This window comes from Girardinichthys multiradiatus, chromosome 9 (assembly GCF_021462225.1).
Source record: "Girardinichthys multiradiatus isolate DD_20200921_A chromosome 9, DD_fGirMul_XY1, whole genome shotgun sequence".
In the NCBI taxonomy this organism is placed as follows: Eukaryota; Metazoa; Chordata; class Actinopteri; order Cyprinodontiformes; family Goodeidae; genus Girardinichthys; species Girardinichthys multiradiatus.
The window spans coordinates 33,342,485-33,362,715 of NC_061802.1; the positions used below are offsets into that span (position 1 = coordinate 33,342,485).

The 20,231-nt window shown below is 38.2% G+C and overlaps 1 protein-coding gene and 1 long non-coding RNA gene across 3 annotated transcripts in view; one reads left to right on the forward strand and one right to left on the reverse strand.

Annotated features, from left to right (window-relative positions):
- yjefn3 (YjeF N-terminal domain containing 3) overlaps positions 1-20,231 on the reverse strand; it is a 72,359-nt gene that overhangs the window by 26,113 nt on the left and 26,015 nt on the right. The gene's annotated exons all lie outside the window — the stretch shown is intronic.
- LOC124873262 lies at positions 2,807-3,344 on the forward strand. Its single transcript, XR_007039487.1, has 2 exons — positions 2,807-3,197; positions 3,271-3,344. It is a non-coding gene; the product is annotated as an uncharacterized LOC124873262 (long non-coding RNA).

Consider the following 20,231-nt stretch of genomic DNA (forward strand, 5'->3'; position numbering starts at 1 on the left):
AGTTAGGTTGACAAAAGTTATTTTTGTTTGCTTTATGGCAGAATAATGAAAGAGTAATGTTCAAATTCAGAAGTTTACATACATTTCCTTATTATTTGGTATAATTGCTTTTTAACTAACATTTTGGGTTTGCTTTCCTCAAGCTACTCATAATAGTTTGCTGGAATTTTGACCCATTCCTCCTGACAGAACTGGTGTAACTGAGTCAGGTTTAGGGCACCTTTTCAGTTGTACTCACATTATTTCCATGGGAGTGAGATCAGGGCTTTATGATGGCTGCTCTAAAACATTGACTGTTGTTTTTAAGCCACCCACTATTAACTGATTTAACAGTTTGTTAAGGGTCATTGTCCATTTGGAAGCCCTGGTTGTCATCAAACTTTACTTTACTGGCTGCTGACTTGTTGAGATGTTGCTTTAAAATGTCCACATAATGTTCTTTCCAAGTGATGCTGTCTATTTTGTTAAGTCCACCAGTCCCTTCTGTAACAAAATACCCCTACAACATCTTGGAGGCCTCACCATTTTTCCTTCAAATGTAAAGATGGTCATTATGGTCATATTTGAATTTTAGTTTAATCACATGTCTCCAAAAATAAAGGTCTTTGTCCCTGAGAGCATTTGCAAACTGTAAATTGGCATTTTAATTGCTGTTGGAGTAATTAATTTACTGGCACTCTTATCAGTTTTAGTCAGCATTTTCTCAAGGACTTTTGATTTTGTTCTAGTGTTGATATTCAGACTTTGCACTCAACACTTTCATCTCCAAGATTCATCTCATTCTGTATGATGGCTGGACAGCCCCATGATGTTAATATTTACATTTCATTATTTAAATGTGATATCTTCTGAATCTACAAGTTTATCTGAAGATGAAACAGACTTGTGGAGGAACGGAATGTTTTTTTCAAGGAGTTTAAAGGTACAGTAATTTGTTTTTATGTAAACGTCTGAACTTTAAGAAAGTAATAAAACATTTTCTCGCTTATAACTAAGTAATTTAGCAAAAAGAAAAAATATTTCAATAATCCTAACTGACCTAAAAGAGAAAAAGCTGATTAATTTAAAGACAGCTAGTAGGGAAAAAAAGTTTTGTATTTTCATAATCATACATTTATGGTTTTAGCTGTGCATTTAAAAAAGTAATCACAAAATGAATAATGTCCAGTTTATTAATTTCACTTTCAGTTTAATGTATTGCAAGTTATTCAGTTTTTCTTAAAATCTTTTATATGAAAGATTCTATAAGGTTGGTCAGCTCCTCAGCATGCTGTATAAAAGTAAACGTAGACCCTTGGTTCTCCTACATTTGCTGTTTGTAGTTAACTGAAGTGTACCCAGATGGGTAAAGCCATGAAAGTGAAGGGAACTACTGTGGTGTTTTAAAGGGCAGGTAATAATTAGTCAGAGAGGACAGAGGGAATAAAAAGGCACAGTTCATCAGTTCCACAGCTCCCTATTCTCAGTTACATGTTTTCTCACTAATTATCCTGTCCACCTTCTGCCCTGTTTAATACTCCACACATCCTAATGATACAGCAGTCCTTAAAAATAAATGAAGCTCAACATTAAGGAACATGTTGGTGAGAAAGAAGTGTATCTTTTATGTAAATTTATGTCCTTATTATACTAGTTTACGACATATCTTTTATATTGCTGTCTACCACTAAATAAAACACAACCATGATTCGACCTACATAGTTCATTTAAAGGTATTGAGTTCATTTTTAATGTATTTTGTGTGTGAACCCAGTTAGGGTCATAAGGCCTCTTTTGCTATAAAGCATTATCCACATTATGCAGTGTGAAAATTGAGGTAGTAAAAGATAATGTTTTATGTGTTAGACCAACACAAAGTAGTACATAATTAGAATCGGGAAGAAAAAGGAGACATGGGTTTCTGAATTTAATATAAATCTGACAATGTGGCATGACTTTGTATGCAGCCTTGCTCAGTTAAAAGTGTTCAGTAACCCCTTTTGCTGCAGTTATAATCTTTTATGTCTCAGCTTTGCACACCTAGAAACTGAATTCTGCTGTAACTCTAACGGTATCTGTAAGCTCATTGTCCTACTAGAAGGCGAACCTCCAAAACAGTCTTTTGCAACATTTAGTAGGTTTTCTTTTTTTGGCTCCATAGATCGTCACATCTACTCTAACCTCTTTCTGGTCTCAGCTGAGAAAAACATCCCCAGAGTATGATGCTGCCACCACAATGTTTCCCAGTGGGGATGGTGTGATCAGAATTTGTGTTGTACTTAAAGCTTTGGATTTTTTTTTATTATTAACTAGCCCTACTTTAAACTTCTCCACAATCCTTGAAAAAGTGTGTATCTTTGTCTCTGTGATGCCACACCTTTTAGATTAAGATTTGTAAAACAATATTGAAAACCATGAGCTAGTTTCCTTCCACCTCATATATGTGCACTGCTTTGTGTTGGTCTGATACATAAAATCCCAATGAAATACACAACAGTCTATAGTTGTGGCATGATAAGAAGGGAAAAAGTTAAGGAGTAGGAATACTTTTGTAAGATACTGTGTTATCCCAAGTTTTATTATAAAATTTTTGTTTTCAGTTTGGAGTTACATTCTGTCATGCTAACTAAACAAGTAAATTAGAAATGGCACATAGTTAATTTATATGGGCTTTTCCTTTTCTTGCACAAACCTCAGATTTTCGTGGTGTACTTATTTTTTCACAAACATTTTTATTCATATTGTTGGGAATTGGGAGTGTTCGTTCCTGTGCTTGTCCACCAGAGGTCCTCCTGGAGCTTCTTTTAACCATTTACAGGTGTTGCTGATCTTCGACTGATTGGCCTTACCTGGGAGGAGTACTTAGGAGCCTGCCATCAGTCCTTCAGCGCCTGAGTGTTGTTGCCCTAGTGGTAAACACCAAGCCAGAGAAACTTTGCCAGTCTGTTTTTGGTTTTTGATAATCCTGTTTATCTTTCCCTGCTTCCTGTTAGAAACCTGTGAGGTGTGGGCTGTTACCTACGGAGCTGGACTCAGACATTCTACACCTTCTGTTTGTGAATTTGGATTATTCATCTCTGACTGTGGCACGGTTTCTAACCTTCCTAACACCTACCTCTGTGAGAACTCTGGACCAAACATGGGACAAGCTATTTGGATTGCCTGACTCCCAAGGCCAGTGGTATGACCCTCCTGAATTTCTCTGCTCAAGTGATCAAGTAAGCAAAACTTCTGGAGCTATATGGATGTACTTCCACCCCAGATCTGAACTAACTCTTGCCTTTTCTTCAGTGGACCTGAAGAACCTTCCAACCCTCACTCCTGTAGAACTCTCCTTGTGTGTTTAAATAAACCTTTGAAACTTGTCTGGTCTCCTGAGTGAGTTTTGCATGTGGGTCAAAAGAATTCCTAAAACAATGACACATACAGGGGTTGGACAATGAAACTGAAACACCTGGTTTTAGACCACAATAATTTATTAGTATGGTGTAGGGCCTCCTTTTGCGGCCAATACAGCGTCAATTCGTCTTGGGAATGACATATACAAGTCCTGCACAGTTGTCAGAGGGATTTTAAGCCATTATTCTTGCAGGATAGTGGCCAGGTCACTACGTGATACTGGTGGAGGAAAACGTTTCCTGACTCGCTCCTCCAAAACACCCCAAAGTGGCTCAATAATATTTAGATCTGGTGACTGTGCAGGCCATGGGAGATGTTCAACTTCACTTTCATGTTCATCAAACCAATCTTTCACCAGTCTTGCTGTGTGTATTGGTGCATTGTCATCCTGATACACGGCACCGCCTTCAGGATACAATGTTTGAACCATTGGATGCACATGGTCCTCAAGACTGGTTCGGTAGTCCTTGGCAGTGATGCGCCCATCTAGCACAAGTATTGGACCAAGGGAATGCCATGATATGGCAGCCCAAACCATCACTGATCCACCCCCATGCTTCACTCTGGGCATGCAACAGTCTGGGTGGTACGCTTCTTTGGGGCTTCTCCACAACATAACTCTCCCGGATGTGGGGAAAACAGTAAAAGGTGGACTCATCAGAGAACAATACATGTTTCACATTGTTCACAGCCCAAGATTTGCGCTCCTTGCACCATTGAAACCAACCATTGGCATGAGTGATCAAAGGTTTGGCTATAGCAGCCCGGCCATGTATATTGACCCTGTGGAGCTCCCGACGGACAGTTCTGGTGGAAACAGAGTTGAGGTGCACATTTAATTCTGCCATGATTTTGGGCAGCCGTGGTTTTATGTTTTTTGGATACAATCCGGGTTAGCACCCGAACATCCCTTTCAGACAGCTTCCTCTTGCGTCCACAGTTAATCCTGTTAGATGTGGTTCGTCCTTCTTGGTGGTATGCTGACATTACCCTGGATACCGTGGCTCTTCATACATCACAAAGACTTGCTGTCTTGGTTACGAATGTGCCAACAAGATGTGCACCAACAATGTGTCCTCTTTTGAACTCTGGTATGTCACCCATAATGTTATGTGCATTTCAATATTTTGAGCAAAACTATGCTCTTACCCTGCTAATTGAACCTTCACACTCTGCTCTTACTGGTGCAATATGCAATCAATGAAGACTGGCTACCAGGCTGGTCCAATTTAGCCATGAAACCTCCCACACTAAAATGACAGGTGTTGCAGTTTCATTGTCCAACCCCTGTATATAGCACAGTGGTGGAATCTGTAGTCACAAACGTTGTATCCTGCAGGCTAGATTTAAATAATTTTAGAACCTGTAAAAAGTAGAATTTCCATGCAATATTTTTAGGACTGAAAGAGGATTTACTCTCTGTTAACCACAACTATTTGTTCTTTGAACCCTTTGACAACAGTGTGGCCTTGTATTCCAAATGTTTTACAAGAATGCTGCTTTTAGTTCTCATTTCTCCAGTAAATTAAAGAGATGTGTTTTGAAATTGGCATTTAGTTTGAAATGTTCTGCTAAGCTACTGAATCTTTGTTTCAAAATAAACAGAAATGCCTATGCCAACACATGAGAATTAGATGCAAGACCAAATCTGTTGCTGTAGGCATGGAACAAAATGCAAGCATTCTTTGTTTACAGTTGCATTGATGGCAATTCCAGTCTTTAATCTGTTACCTTTCTACTTTGCATTAATTACTATATGAGGAAGAAGAGTGTTCAGTTAGACTGTGGAAGGTGGGTGTTTTTTTTTTTTTTCCCTTTGTGAATACATGCGCTACTGTCAGTGCTTCAAACGGCAGCAAAAGACCTTAGATTTTTCTCTACTGTTCCTTATTTTTTTTTATATCTGTCTCCTTTTTTCATCTCTTTACCTACCTTCCCTCCACAGCTCCCTCCTTTGATCTCCAACTCTGCCGATCCCACCTTATCAGCTCGCCCAGTTTACCCCTTTCCATTTTATTTCCCTGGATTATCTCCCTCACCAGTGTGGCCCTCCCACTCTCGGTGCACCTCTCTCTCTTTTTGTCTTTCTTTCCTTCAATGAAGGTTTGCACATCACTGAGTCCCTAATGACTAAAGTTAAACATTTATCATCAAATTCAAGTCATCTAGTCTGCGTATAAACACACAATGTTGTAGGTTAAGAATTCAAATCTTGGAAGAAAAAAAAATTAAATCCTGTTTGTCCTCAGGTATGGCTATATTTTACCATTAATGAACAATCTCTCAATCTTTAACATTTAATGTAATAAGGCAAAAATGTAAAAGCTGCTTAAATATCGTATGTGTACACAGCTTAGTATTTATCCTATTAGACATATATAAACATACATTTATGTTTACAAAATAATAGAAAGACATTAAGACTTATAAGACAATCAAATTCTGTTCTTTGTTTTTGTAAAAACGTACTTAGCACCTGGTTATTCATGTGTCCATGCTGTCCACTACATCACCTTATTTTGTTTTCTTCCCTTAACCCCAAATTAGAGGCTTTTATGTTTATTAGAAAACCATGAATAAGGTCAATATTTTAAAGCTTTTCTGTCAAATCTAAATAGTAAACATCTTCTGAAGTGTCTTTAGATTACAACATAGTAAGCGAGACAATGAGTAAATGAGTAAATTTGAGGACATGTCAGGGATACGTTATATTTGTTTTGTTTTGAAGCAACCTAAAGTTTGTTCATGTAGCCCTCAGTTGGATAGACATCTGTGTGGTCAATATTATGAAGCTACAGGAAAAATGAACAGATTGTTATAAATCATTAATAGGTTACAGTCTGTAAAAGTCACAAAATCAAACGCACCCTTTTAACAGGAGAATATGTCCATAGAGTGTCTCCCCTGTCACAGCTGCAGACTGTATACATAGTGTCTTGATTTAACACTTTATTCCATAATGAGACTAGAGTCACAGACCACAAGTCTAAGTCAAGTGTCTCGAATGAATTTAGCTTTTAGAACATATATACAACAAAAGTCTGAGGCTGGATTTTGAGTCACAATCTCTGGATTTAACTAGTTTAGCAAAATCACAAAGCTAAAGTCAGAAAGCTAATTTTCTTCACTTTGATGTAGTCAACGCCCAGTTATTGGATCACCTTGGCTGTAAAGGGTTTACATGCCCCATTGTTAAATAAATTGACAAAGTTTGTTACTATTTCAGTAACATTTCTTCCCTCAATCTGACCAGTTGTCTTTTTTTAACAGTAAATACAAAGCTGCTGACTTCATAATAGATACAATGAAGGTGATTATTAGTCATGATTCTACTACCACCATTAAACTTGTTTGTATGCATTCTCCTGTGAAACTGCATCTTTAGTATTAAAAGTATATTTAGTACTGATTAATCTGAGCCTCTGGGTTTTAAATACATTTTTAAAAAGGATAATTATGTATTGAGAAATTTGAAACATGCTATGTTTGGTTCTTTGTGAACTGCTGGTCGTCCTGTGTTTGCACCTTTATTTGATGATTAAAATATAAATTAAATAAATATTGCCTATTGTCAATATTAAACAGAATAGTTAGATCATGAGAGAGTTATTTTAGTAATTTGTTTTGTTGAGTACATTTTGGAAAGTCGTCAAAATGTAGATATTTCCTTCAGTCTCTTTTAGTTTGATTTATATGATATCTACACAGAAATATTCATTAAAATCTATTCATTAAAATGTATGCACATTTTTCCACCTATTTTATCAAGCTTAAAGATTTAGGTTCTAATTCCTGTGTCCTGTTGGCAGTACATGTGATCTCTTTACTATAAACATATTCCCTAATTAAAAATGGGCTTTCCCATGAGCATGTCGGTAAGTTTGCATCTAATGTAACATCTCTCAGATCAGGACACTTTCATCTTCCTTTCCCCTGGAGTGTGTCTCCAGGAAGTCCTGCAGGATCCTGCCAGGAGATGATGTAAATGGGGTAAAACACAAGGGAGGGAGAGCAACACAAAGGAAGCACGATTCTGAAATAAATAATCAAAAATTAAAAGCATAGAGATATAGAATTTTCTTGACAGAAATGCAAATACAGGTGAGGTTGCTTGTAAAATGAGATAGAGAATCATGCAGAGAATGAGTGAACAAATGTAAAATATTACATACAGGACAATTATGTAGTTGCAAAGGCATATCTGAAAGAAAAAGATATCACCATGTAGAGAATTATGTTTAGTCTGTATTAAGATAGGTTCTTCTGTATGTGTGAATGCAGGATCACCTCAACATCAATATTTTCTGTCTGATATTTTCACACTCTTTGAATGTTAATCACATCATAGAGAGCCAAAAAACCACGAGCGAGCACAAATCATTATTTGTGCAGTTTGATTACACTCAAACTCACCTTGCTTGAAGCATACAGACACATAAAGTTTTCCACTGCATAATTGGATGGCTTTGAGGATCAGGTGGCAGACCATTGGAATAATAAACAGCCTCAGCAGGCAGACAGGGAGCTGACCCGGTGCCTCCATATGGTCTCGTTGTAACCGCCCAGCATGAGCACCATCATTCTGCTCAGTTCTGATCAAATCAGGATGGCGTGATTTAGTTTGTTCCCAGTATTCTAGGGGCCATCATTTAGGACTGGCTTCATGAGGTGTGTAAGTGTGTGAATCCACACACAAAATCCATACCGTCTCCATCGCTGTCCTTCTTTTAAATCAGATTTAATCAGTTTAGCTGCCTGCCTTAACTTTCCTCATCCGCAACAAGGAGGCAGATATTATTTGACAATACCTATTAGAGGCTTCTTTATTTGAATCTCACAACTCATACAATCATCTAGCAGTCCATGTTGAGTCATGCAGACTCTCATTAGGTTGACATGTATAAAACTGTCATGACCTTTTGAACTTTGGGTCTAGTTTGATTGTTTTTGTTCCTTTGTGGAATCTTGTATTTCATTTTCCTTCATGTTTTTTTTTTTTGTTATGCTATTGTGTTACTAGTATTATTTTTACATTAGTGCCTCAGTTTCCCGTTCTTCCACAGCTTTTTTGTAACTGCTCATTTACTCTTCTATGTTGACCCTAATAATCATAGTACCCAGTTTCTGCATTTGGGTCCCCAACAAAACCAAAACATGACAGATACAATGTCTTGCAAAAGTATTCATACCCCTTGAACCAGTACATGTTGTCACCTTGCAATCACAGACTTCAATATACAGTTCTGTGCAAAGGTTTTAGGCAGGTGTGAAAAAAATGCTGTAAACAAAGCATGCTTTCAGAAATACAAATGGTGATTGTTTATTTTTATCAATTTACAAAATGCTAAGTGAGCGAACACAAACATACAGCCAAAGTCATTAAGAACTATCTTCAGCATAAAGAAGAACAAGAATTACTGGAAGTGATGGCCCCCACAGAGCTCTTATCTCAACATCACGGAGTGTGTCTAGGATGACATGAAGAGACAGAAGGATGTGAGAAAGTCTACATCCACAGAAGATCTGTGGTTAGTTCTCCAAGATGTTTGGAACAACCTACCAGCCGAGTTCCTTCAAAAACTGTGTGCAAGTGTAGCCAGAAGAATTTATGCTGTTTTGAAGGCAAAGGGTGGCCACATCAAATTTGGATTTGGTTTAGATTTCTCTTTTGTTCATTCACTGCATTTTGTTGATTCATGAAAAGATATGATTAACACTTCCATTTTTGAAAGCATTTTTTGTTTACAGAATTTTTTAGCTTCATGCATCCTCTCATCAGCCCTGGGCAGCTTTACTGACCCTGCTGAGTCAAAGTATCCCGTTAACATAACCTCTACTATGTTTTACAGCATGTAGGATATGTTTAGAGTGACATGATATGCTAGTTTCACACAAACTGTTGTGTTAGTTCCTTATAGTGATTCACCTGTTGGCCCAATATATCAATTGGGGTCTAATTTTAGAGCACCTTCTTTCACATGTTTGCCATCTCCCAAATATGGCTTGTTGTAAATAGAAAACAGGACTTTCCTAGGGTTTTCAACAATGGTTTACTTCTTGACTCTCTTGAATAAAGGCCAGATTTGCCAAGTGCATGACTAACAGTTGCCCTGTCAACAGATTCTCCCAGCTTAGTTAAGGGGTTGCCGTGCGCCTCTTAGCTTTTACTCTAATTATTGCTCAACTTGCCCAGCTTTGACAACCATTACTTGGTAGGTTTAGTTGTGCCATACCCTTTCACTCATCTGTTGATTAAATGAACAGTGAACAAGTTTTTCAAAGCTTGGAATATTTTATACCCCAATTGGGATTTAAACTTCCCCACATCTTTATTCCTCACCTGTATGTGGTCTTCATTAGTCGTCATGTCAGTGTTTGTTCACTAATGTTCTATACCAGACCTCTGAGATATTTACAGAGCAGCAAACAGAGAAAAACTAGGCTTCATTTCTGTGTTAAACTGTGAAAGTAAGCTAGAGCATTCTCAGGAGCTAAAAATGTCTATTGGAATGAGGTCCTCATTTTTAGATGTTATGTGACTGCAAAAGAATAAGGGCTGTTATCTAGATGCACAATGAGCCTCCCACACACACACACACACACACACACATGTTGGGCAGATGCAGCAAAGCACAACCTGACATTAAGCTCAAGGGACATACATAAACTATGGCACGACCACATGCCCACAGGTCACATCAGTCTGTATTATCTCAACAGTTGTTAATCCTCTTCCTTGTTTATGCATAATGTATCTATTTAAAGCCTTTGCCTAGATTTTAAACCTGGCTTACTACAGTTTGATGCTGGGGGCCATCAACACTATAAGCTGCATCTGTTGTCACATTCCATTTGTTTCAGCTAGGGAAATGTTTTTTTGACTTTCAGGTAGTGCAAGCAGTGCAGAATGACTAAGATGATATATTAGGCCCATAGCTAGGATAGGACAGATCGATGACCCATCTCTGTTTCTAAGTAACCCAAGCTTTGATAACAACAAACTATGGTGGTGCTCTTTTTGTGGGGATTCAGCCCTAGTATTATACGTATTCTCACGGCATCTATAAATGACTTCATCTCATGCTATCTTTTCTGCACCATGCAGGGGATATATTTTCTTTCTGCTTAACAAACACCCTGGTGCCATAGCAACAGACCTGCCAGAGTCATGCGACATATAAACAGCACACTAATAAAAGGAAAAGGTTGTCGCATACCAGTGGGAATACAGTACAGCATGTTATATTTTTATTTAATTAATCTCAAAAGCTGCACAAATAAAAACCAGTCAGTAGAATGCTGAACAATAACCACTTGAGGGATCCTTTCTGCCCAATGGGAAAACAGATCGGGATTCACAAGAAGGAAACATAACCATGCAATCACTCAAAATACAAATCTATTCCAACAAACTATATGGCACAAAAGCGAAAATTGCTGGATCTCTAAGAAATCTATAAAGAATGGAAAACAGACTAGAAACTGTCCTACCTATGAAACCTGGTAACCAAAACTTAGGGTTTCACATAGGATCCAAGTAAACTATCTTTTTTTTACAAAAGCCTGAACTAATTTTTATACATCCATTCATCTTCCACTTATCTGAGGTTGGGTCAAGGGGGTAACAGGTCCAAGAGGTAAACCTTTTCCCAGACAGAATATTTAGTCCATCTAGTAACTTATGGGTCTTACCTGGGGTTGCCTCCCAGGGGGACATGCCCCGACATCCTCCAAAAGGAAGGCCCTTGCATTCAGGATCTTATCGTTTGAGTTATGATCCATATTTTTATGACCATAAGTGTGGGTTGGAATGTAGACAGACCAGTAAATTAAGAGCGTTGCTTTATGGCTCAGCTTCACCACAACAGACCAGTTTAGCACCAACATTTCTGCAGACAAAGATTATGTCTGCCCACCTCCTGTTCTATCCCACCATATCTCATGAAGAAGATGCTACAATATGTAGCAGGATGAAGCCTGCCACAGGATTGAGGATACCTGGCATCTAATTACTGCATAATGGGTGTGAGCATAAAGAGAGATTCTTTCACCTGCTTTCTTTATGCCTGCAGTTGGTTGCACTTCAACAGGAAGGTCGCTTGGTTAGCTTGCAGGGGCCAAAACTCTAACATCAGTAAGTAATGTTTCTCCTCCTGTATAAGATCTGCAATTTTAGTTGGTTAACTCAAATTGTTTGAATTTAGAAACTGCCTGAAGTCTCCTGCTTGGTACTGGGGTGTGGTTGTAAATTATCCTCCCCAGTTCAGCTTGGCAACATAAAACGGGTATGTATTATTTTATTGCACCCATGCAGTTCAATAGCACAAAAATGACAACTATCTATATACAGAAAGCATTGGCAAGCGTATCCGCCTGCTGTTGGGCCGGAAGGGGCTCTTTGGTTGGGGTGCAGTCGTCCAGCTCTGGTAGGTGACCATGGCTTCCTCTACCTTCTGCCATTTTCTGAAATCACCTATTAATCTGTAATTTCATTTCAGACATAAAGCTGCTGCAGCTCGCTGGAGACCCTGCTGCTTTGTTTTTGTTTCTGTTGTTTAAATTTGTTTATGAGTTACTCCATTGTTCCGTGTGGCCTCCGGCCTTGCTGCGGGTAACAGCTTGGGTTTTTTAGATTACATAATTAAAACATGGCTTTTTTAATGCCTGGATATGTTAGAGGTTAGGGGTAACCTCCTTTTCGCATTTCATGTCTAAATTGTAGGGTCGTTCTTTTCTGTTAGTGTTTGCTTTGTTAATCCCATTCTTTTGTCTCCAGGCTGAGAGCTGAAGGCGGGGGGGGGGGAGCATCTAGGGGAACTGGACCTGTGTGCAGTGCGCATGACCGGTGTAGGAATTTGTTCACAATCGAGTGTTTGTTCAAGTGCTTGGGGTGATTTATTTATTTGTTTTAGGAACCAGTTCCCCATACTTAGATTGCCCTCCCCCTCCTGGTAGGCCCCAGTCTTGTGTACTTCCCTTAGTATTGTGGCTCTTGGAATATTAATTGTCTTTTAACACATGGAACAATAAAATGTGACTTTTTTTTTTTTGTGGAATAAAGTCTTGCTCCCCTTGGCTACGAACCTTAAGTGCCTTATTGGCAATTTATTTCCTTGGGCACAATTCCCAAGGTGGCGTTGTTGACATCCGCTGGTTACTCTGCTTTGAGGGGAAGAGTATCAGACTAGTACCCTAGTGTTGCCACAAATACTTGAGGCAGGGACGGACCCCAACCCAGAGGTAGTAGCCCATATTTTTCCAGTCCATGGAAATAATCTTTTTACAATTCTTTAAATGGAACTAGGCAGTAAATAAAATGTAATTGTATATTATGCATGTGTTCGTACACATACTAATGCTGGTGGAAGTGTGCTGTGAACAGCCCTGGGTGAGTTCACCCCTTTCTCCAATTTGTACCCTAATTTTAAACCCTGGCATTACCAATTCCATCCCCTCCTATCTATATCTGCTTATATATGCCTATGAACAATTAATGCATACCCATAAACACTGCATTCAAATTAATTTTAATTAGCTAGGTCAGTATTTTTATATATATCTGTATTTCCATTGACTCTCATTCTGATCCCTGTTTGAGCCCCTGACTCTTATGAAATATGATGGATTTTGACGGCCAATTAAACAAAAAGGACTTTTAGGAACATACGGCGGAAAGATATTATCTACTGAACTCATGTAATTACTGTCCCTTACAGTATGCATACATAGAATATCAACATTTCTTTTCTCTATCATTTCACAAATTTTATTAAACAACATGAAGTAAGTCCAAAACCATTTATATTAACAAAGGAACAAAGATTCTTGAACATTTTCTTGCTTTACTGGAGCCCAATGAGAATGGGCACATAAAATAAGTTCACGGCTGTCAGAGACTGAATCGAAGGAAAATAAAAATTATACTTTTTAGATAGAGAGATCAGGAAAATGAAATAAATAAGAAGTTGAGCAGGCAAGTAAGCACAAAGGAGGAGAAAAAGCCACAGCATAATTAGAGCAGTTGCTTTAGCAGTGAGACACAAAGAAACAAGTGAAGTTAATAAAAGTATGCTCCAAAGAGGACAGTCTAACGACTCCCTGCTTTATGTGGAGAAATAACCCCTTTTCTTTGAAGGCTACAAATTAAGGGTGTGGGAAAGGATGGAACCAGTGACACCAACTAAAAAGCGAGAATACACTGATTGCTGTATTTCAGGTCAGCCTTTTTTCCCATCGGGCCACAAGAGTTACATAACACAGCAAGGGATGAAATATTTCAGCATGCCAAATGTGGAGGAAAAACAAAGAAAAAAACTGAAAGGGGGGAGATTAGGGAACACATGAAAATGTTTTATTGAATGTGTGTGTATGTATGCTACAGTTAAATTACATTATGCTGTTTGTCAATACCTGTGCTTTGAACAATTTCTGAGCAATCTGCTGATTACAGAAATACATAATCAATCTTTGGGTCTCAAATATTTCAAAATATTTGAAGTACAAAAATGTATGTTCAAGTGCATGTTATATATGTGTATGACTGAAATCAGTAAACACACTTACTTTTATTGCATGAGCACATAATTTATAGGACCAAAGCATCAAATATTTGCAGTCTACTAAATCAGAAGCACAGAAATGTGGAGCACCCACATATGGTTCACTCACATCAGATAATGATGGTCTCTTGCAAGAGGAAAAGAGAAACTGTTGATAGAAAGCAGCTTACAGGATGATTTGTTGTTTGTATGTATGTATTCAGTCAGAAAGATCTGAAATAAATCTCTTAAATATCCTCATGTCATCTATAAACTGAAGATCAGAGTCACCACCAAGGAGGAAATTATCCGATTGATTAGGGAGGGCTCAGTGTGACTGGTTCTCATCAACTTTGAACAGATTTATATTTATTGTCTTTTTTACATAAGCAGATATTTGTGTAGAAGTCTACAAGCTCCATTTAAGTTGACATCTAGTGCAAAAAGAGAAATCTGGGTGCTGAAAAACATAGCAGCCTGAAAGCCCATGATTATTGTAACTGCTCTGTCTCGCTGTGTTAGTGTCAGCAGGGAAGAAGAGTAGATTGTGCCACCAAATGCACCACCAAAAGACCACTTGTCTCAGTATCAGACAGTAAATAGAGGCAAGTTGAAGTTTTACTACTTTTAGAATTTTAGAAAAATTAAATACGGTAATTTCTTTTGACAAACTTCAGTTATTAGTTAACCTGTCCCTACTTTTTTTTTTACAAGTGGTTTGATTTTGTTACAGCCAAAGAACCAGCAATTGTGCCATGTTATTACATCGTTAAAATGTCCCCTCCTGTCATTTGTTTTAATAGGAGTTTCCAAATGATCATTGTGCAGGCAGACAGTTTAACTATACAAATGCATTTGTATAGTTCATCTCGGTATCATGAAATTTATCTGATGACGTTAGTGTTAGCTATTTTTATAAGCCCTGGGTAGGAGGGGGAAAGCTTTTAGGTTGACAGCTTATACCTATGTTATTAGTTATTGACTGGCCCAGTTGTATTGATGTAGTTGGCTAACACTGACATATCCGGCTGGCTGACAACACTCATAATAAAAATGCTGAGGAACCCTCCACCACTTTTAAACTGTTTGTGAGGTGGCATTCTGGGTACTCTGTAATTTAAACATGGTGCTTTTAATATTTTGATTGGTTGCCAGTCTCCATGAGCCTGCCTCCAGCTGATCAAAGCATTTCTTTTCTCTGAACGAAGTAAGAGTTTGTTCTAGGATAGCACCAGTTTATTAGTGCCGGTGCCATCATTATAGCACTGGAACCAGTTTGGTGGAAAACACCCCTAATAGAACCCCTTATTAACATTTTCTGTTATATGTCTTGCCTTGGTATTGCTCTAGTGAAAAAAAACATGAAACCTAAAAAATGACCCATCAGGACAATATTTTAACATGCTCTGCAATAACATTTTTCTTGCAGAAAGATGTACTTAGACTCTAATCCACAAGAACACAAAAACGTCTGTAAATATAGCTACAGAGGAAAACAAATGGCTTGGCACTTAGGAGGGTATAGTGTGTGTGATAAAGACGATCTAAATTGGCAGCAAATGTTTATTCTTTGCTTTTGTTTTATTTTTTTAAATAAATGTCCTTAGTTTCCAACTTTGAAAGCCCAGCAGAAAATTTATGGGCTTCAGCTAAGCTCAGCTGGTTGGAATAAAAAAGAATAATCTCCCTCCTGCTTGTGCATTTTACAGTTCCAGTTTGTAGCTCTGCCAGTAAAAGGCAAGAAGAGAGAATCCCCAGGCAAACCGTGGTGAGGACATAAAAGTGAAGGTTTCTGCTGCGGCTGCTACTGAAAACTCTCCAGCGCTTCCTTTGAACTCCGTCTCACATAAATTCCTCCTTTTCTTCTCTGATCGTGCAGAATGAGTGTGCATTTGCCATATGTATATGAATCTTCATGCTCTTGAGTCATTACCCATCACAGTGCAAACTATGGAGACTGCTTCACTGGGAAAAGGCTTGTGAACCAGCTAAAGGGAGTCAGACAGAGACCGTGACCAAGCGTATTGATAAAAAATCCTCAAACACACTTGCAGTAATGTTTTGTGTAAAACAAAACTGCTTCTTCACACGAGTGCACCACACACACACACACACACACACACACAAACACACATAGACACAATGTGGAGGCTGTTCATTATTAATGAGCGCAGCAGCAGGGAGAGGCATAAGAGGGACCAAAGAGCCATTGCATTTCAACTAGCATTCGGCCGACCTTTCGCAGCTTCACCCAGCGTGTTTTTCTGAGATGTGTATACGTGAGTGTGAGCATGGGTGTGTGTTTACAATGCTTCGGCGGCAGGTGGTGGAGGGAAATGTGTGGGAAGAACGGGAGCCGATGACAGAGATATTTATGAGAAGATTCTTCTGTGGCGCTTTGATTAAGAACAGGAATGGTGAAGATGGGGTGAAGTGAGATTGGTGAGACAAGACTCTAGTGAGTTGCATCTAATAAGAAGATGTGTTTACATCACCTCACATAAAGCGGCTGACACAAATTAGACAGATACCTGTCTGATGAGAAGTCTACACACCGTCATCAGTGGCATTAAAGTCATATTAATTTGGTCTTTTAATGACAGTACATCACACAGTTTCTATGATTGTTAAAAACAATAACTCGGCACAAAGGTTTAAAGTTACTGTGGATTTTCTCCAATATACATATGGTCAGAAATACATGAACAGAAACACTTATATGCAGGTTAAAATACACATATTGTATATATCTAATATTTGGATAAATGTTCATTAGTATGCTGCAGAAAAACCACATGCTTTACCACGTGCTTTTTTTAGCCATCAACACTTATGCCAGAATACTGACAGTGTATTTGACCAGTCTTTCAATCAATTAGTCCATGAGAATTACTTCTATGCATGGACCTAACTTTTCAAAAAGTCCATAAATATTTGCAGGATTGAGGTCGTGGCCTTTGGACAGGTTCAATGATAGCTTGTTGTTACATCTACTTTGTGCAATGCACCAGTATACCAGGCACCGAAACAGCCCCACAGCAGGTTGATCACCACCATGCTTGACAATTGGAACTGGGTCTTAGATTTGATAGCCTGACCTTGACTGCTTATTCTTCTTATCACTGTAGCCACGTGGCTCAATCTTTATCTCATCTGAGTGTAAAATATTTTTTCAGGAGTATATTTTTTTGTCCACGTGGGTAGCTGCAAATTTCAGTCAGGCTTGAAAGTGCTAATGTGTGAGCAGTTGCTTCTTTCTTGATTGTCCCCATCTCACCACATGTAAAGCTTGCTTCGCTGTGGACAGTGACACTGATATTCCAGTATCTTCCATTTTATGATCATCTTAAGCGCTGCTAGTTCCAGGGTTGTTCTTGGACATCTTAACCCATTGTCACTTATCTCAAGAGTGGCAGTTTGAGTTAGGTAGTTGAAACCTGGGGAGAACTGATTGTTAAAACAGAACAGTGATAGCAAACACACCATCCAGTTTTGGACTAGTTTAAGCTACTTTCTGTAAATCTCTGGAATGATCACGCAAAAGCCCTGACTTCAACCATATTAACAATTTATGGACTGTGCTTAAAAGCAGGGTCTGTGGCAGTAAACCAGCAAGCTTCCATGAACGCCTACTCGTTTTTCCACAAAGAGTGGTCAAATATCCAGCCAGGAATATGCCAGTCGCTACTTGGTCATGGCAAAATGTATAAGGCTAATATGCAATTTCCTAATGGATTTCTTTAAAATTATTAGAAGAATGTATGTATATGTTTGTGCTTTTGTGTATTATAAATGCAAACTTGTGCACCCAATTCTTGTTTTTCATTAAAGTTTTAATTTGTATCAGACTTCCAGACTGGAAAAAGAATGGTTCAAATACATCATCAAAAAGCTCCAAATTAATAATGTTAGAACATGTTATGTGAACTTCTGACCAGAACAATGTAATAAGTCACAGTAATGCTCACCTCATTGTAAAAATTGAATGTGAATGCACGAAGCTGTAACCTCTGGCAACTAAAGGCTTTTGCACTGACATTACTGTCTGCATAATGTTAGCACATGCGGCATTTCCCCATACATTAGCAACAGAAAGTCACAGGCTGTGCAGCCTGAGGAGCCCAGCAGGGTGGTGGCCCATTTCTAAAAGCAGCCTGAGCTTCCTTTACTGTGGACATCTACAGAAGGAGTTGCTATTCTCTGCCGTAAGGAGGTAAAATACAGCTCCATACTTGAGTTTGCAAGCTGCAAATATGTGGAGGTGTAAAGGAGGATCCATCACGCAAAACCTACTAGTGTCACTGCTGCCTACGCAAACATCATCGTCAGCCCTTCTCTCTAATTTGTAACAATGCAGCCTGTTGGCATCAGCTTTTATTCAAAGGTTATCATTTATGTCTGTACAAACTTAAAAGTCTGATGTTTACATCTAATTGTTGATAAAACTGTCAGCTATGTTTGTCAAGGAAGACACATTGCTTACATTTCATGTCTTAATTAAAAGGAGCAGTAATATGCTGTGTCAACATTACCCTTATCTGCCTTCCGGTAGCTACTGCTGGTCAAGACAAAAACCCAGTGTCTCAAACTACCCGGCCAAAAGCAACATTTTTTACAATCGTGTACATCCAATTAGAAAAACATTATTTAATCTCCTCAAGGCTGACTAATCTCATTACCTTGAAGCCGAATGAGGTGTTGCCTTAAATCAGGGAGTAGCTGTCAGGGTGATATTTACATATGTTTTAACAACATATGCTATGTTGGCAGGCATTTAAATTTGTGATGCCATCAAAATAATTATTGTGTAATTTTGACTTTTGACATATTTAATTTCTCTGAATACCAAAGGATGACTTAGTAAGAAAGATGAGGAGAAGCAGAGATGAATAGAAAAGTAGAGAAATGTGAAAACAGGTACTTTCCTGTTGGAGTTAAAATAAGATAAACAGAGACCTGTTTAATATGTTCAACAGTGGAGAAAATTTGAATAAGATATTTAGAAACAATACTCCTAATGTTACCCTGTTTTTTCTGACAAAAGCTGAGAATCTCACTAACAGAGGAGATAGATGTTTTTGATGAAGAACTAAACTTTTTGGAAGTGTACATATATATATAGATATATAGATATATCTATATATATAAATAGATGTATGTATGTATATACAGTACAGACCAAAAGTTTGGATACACCTCATTCAAAGAGTTGTCACTATTTTCATGACTATGAATATTGTAGCTTCACACTGAAGGCATCAAAACTATGAATTAACACATGTGGAATCATATACTGAACAAAAAAGTGTGAAACAACTAAAAATATGTCTTATATTCTAGGTTCTTCAAAGTAGCCACCTTTTGCTTTCATTACTGCTCTGCACACTCTTGGCATTCTGTTGATGAGCTTCAAGAGGTAGTCACCTGAAATGGTTTTCACTTCACAGGTGTGCCCTGTCAGGTTTAATAAGTGGGATTTCAAACCTTATAAATGGCCTGGCCTCCACAGTCACCAGACCTGAACCCAATCAAGACGGTTTGGGGTGAGCTGGACCGCAGAGTGAAGGCAAAAGGGCCAAGAAGTGCTAAGCATCTCTGGGAACTCCTTCAAGACGGTTGGAAAACCATTTCAGGTCTGTGCTGTACATATATTCACATATCTATCTATCTATCTATCTATCTATGGCTGAACATATGGCTGGCTGGCTGGCTGGGTTTGTGAGGACCTATATTAGTAATGTAGGCCTGCGCGCCTCCTGTTGCTTTAAACTTGACTACGTCACCATCGTCTTCGCTTTCTACATAGGGATAATAACTGATGGCTAAAGCTCCAACCCTTAACACTCTCAGGTGACACTGAGGGGTTTGTTGCTGCCATATTCTTTTTTTTTTTTTGGAAGGGAATTTGGGTCCTTTCTCAAACCATCCTGCGGGTGATTAAGAAAACAACAGAGATGTGTTTAATTTACATTACAGAAGATTTTTTTGACTAATGAATGGCTCATATAAACAGACACTAAAAATTATTAAAGTGGAACATTGAGGTGAGTTAATTCCATTATGAACAAATTTAGATATAGGCAACCTGAATTTAATTAGATTTTATGGTTGTGGAGTGACTGCAATGTATCAGTTGTAAAATACAGTTTATGTCCTGTTTCGCCTAGTTTTCATTTGTAAGTTTTCTGTTATCTTTCAATTAAACCTTCACCCATGCTGATCCCAAGCTCTTGTCTATTGTCAACCCATCCCCTCTCCTGCGACATTATTCTCATACCAAGAAAAACATTCTTGATTTTGTATAAAATTTGTAAT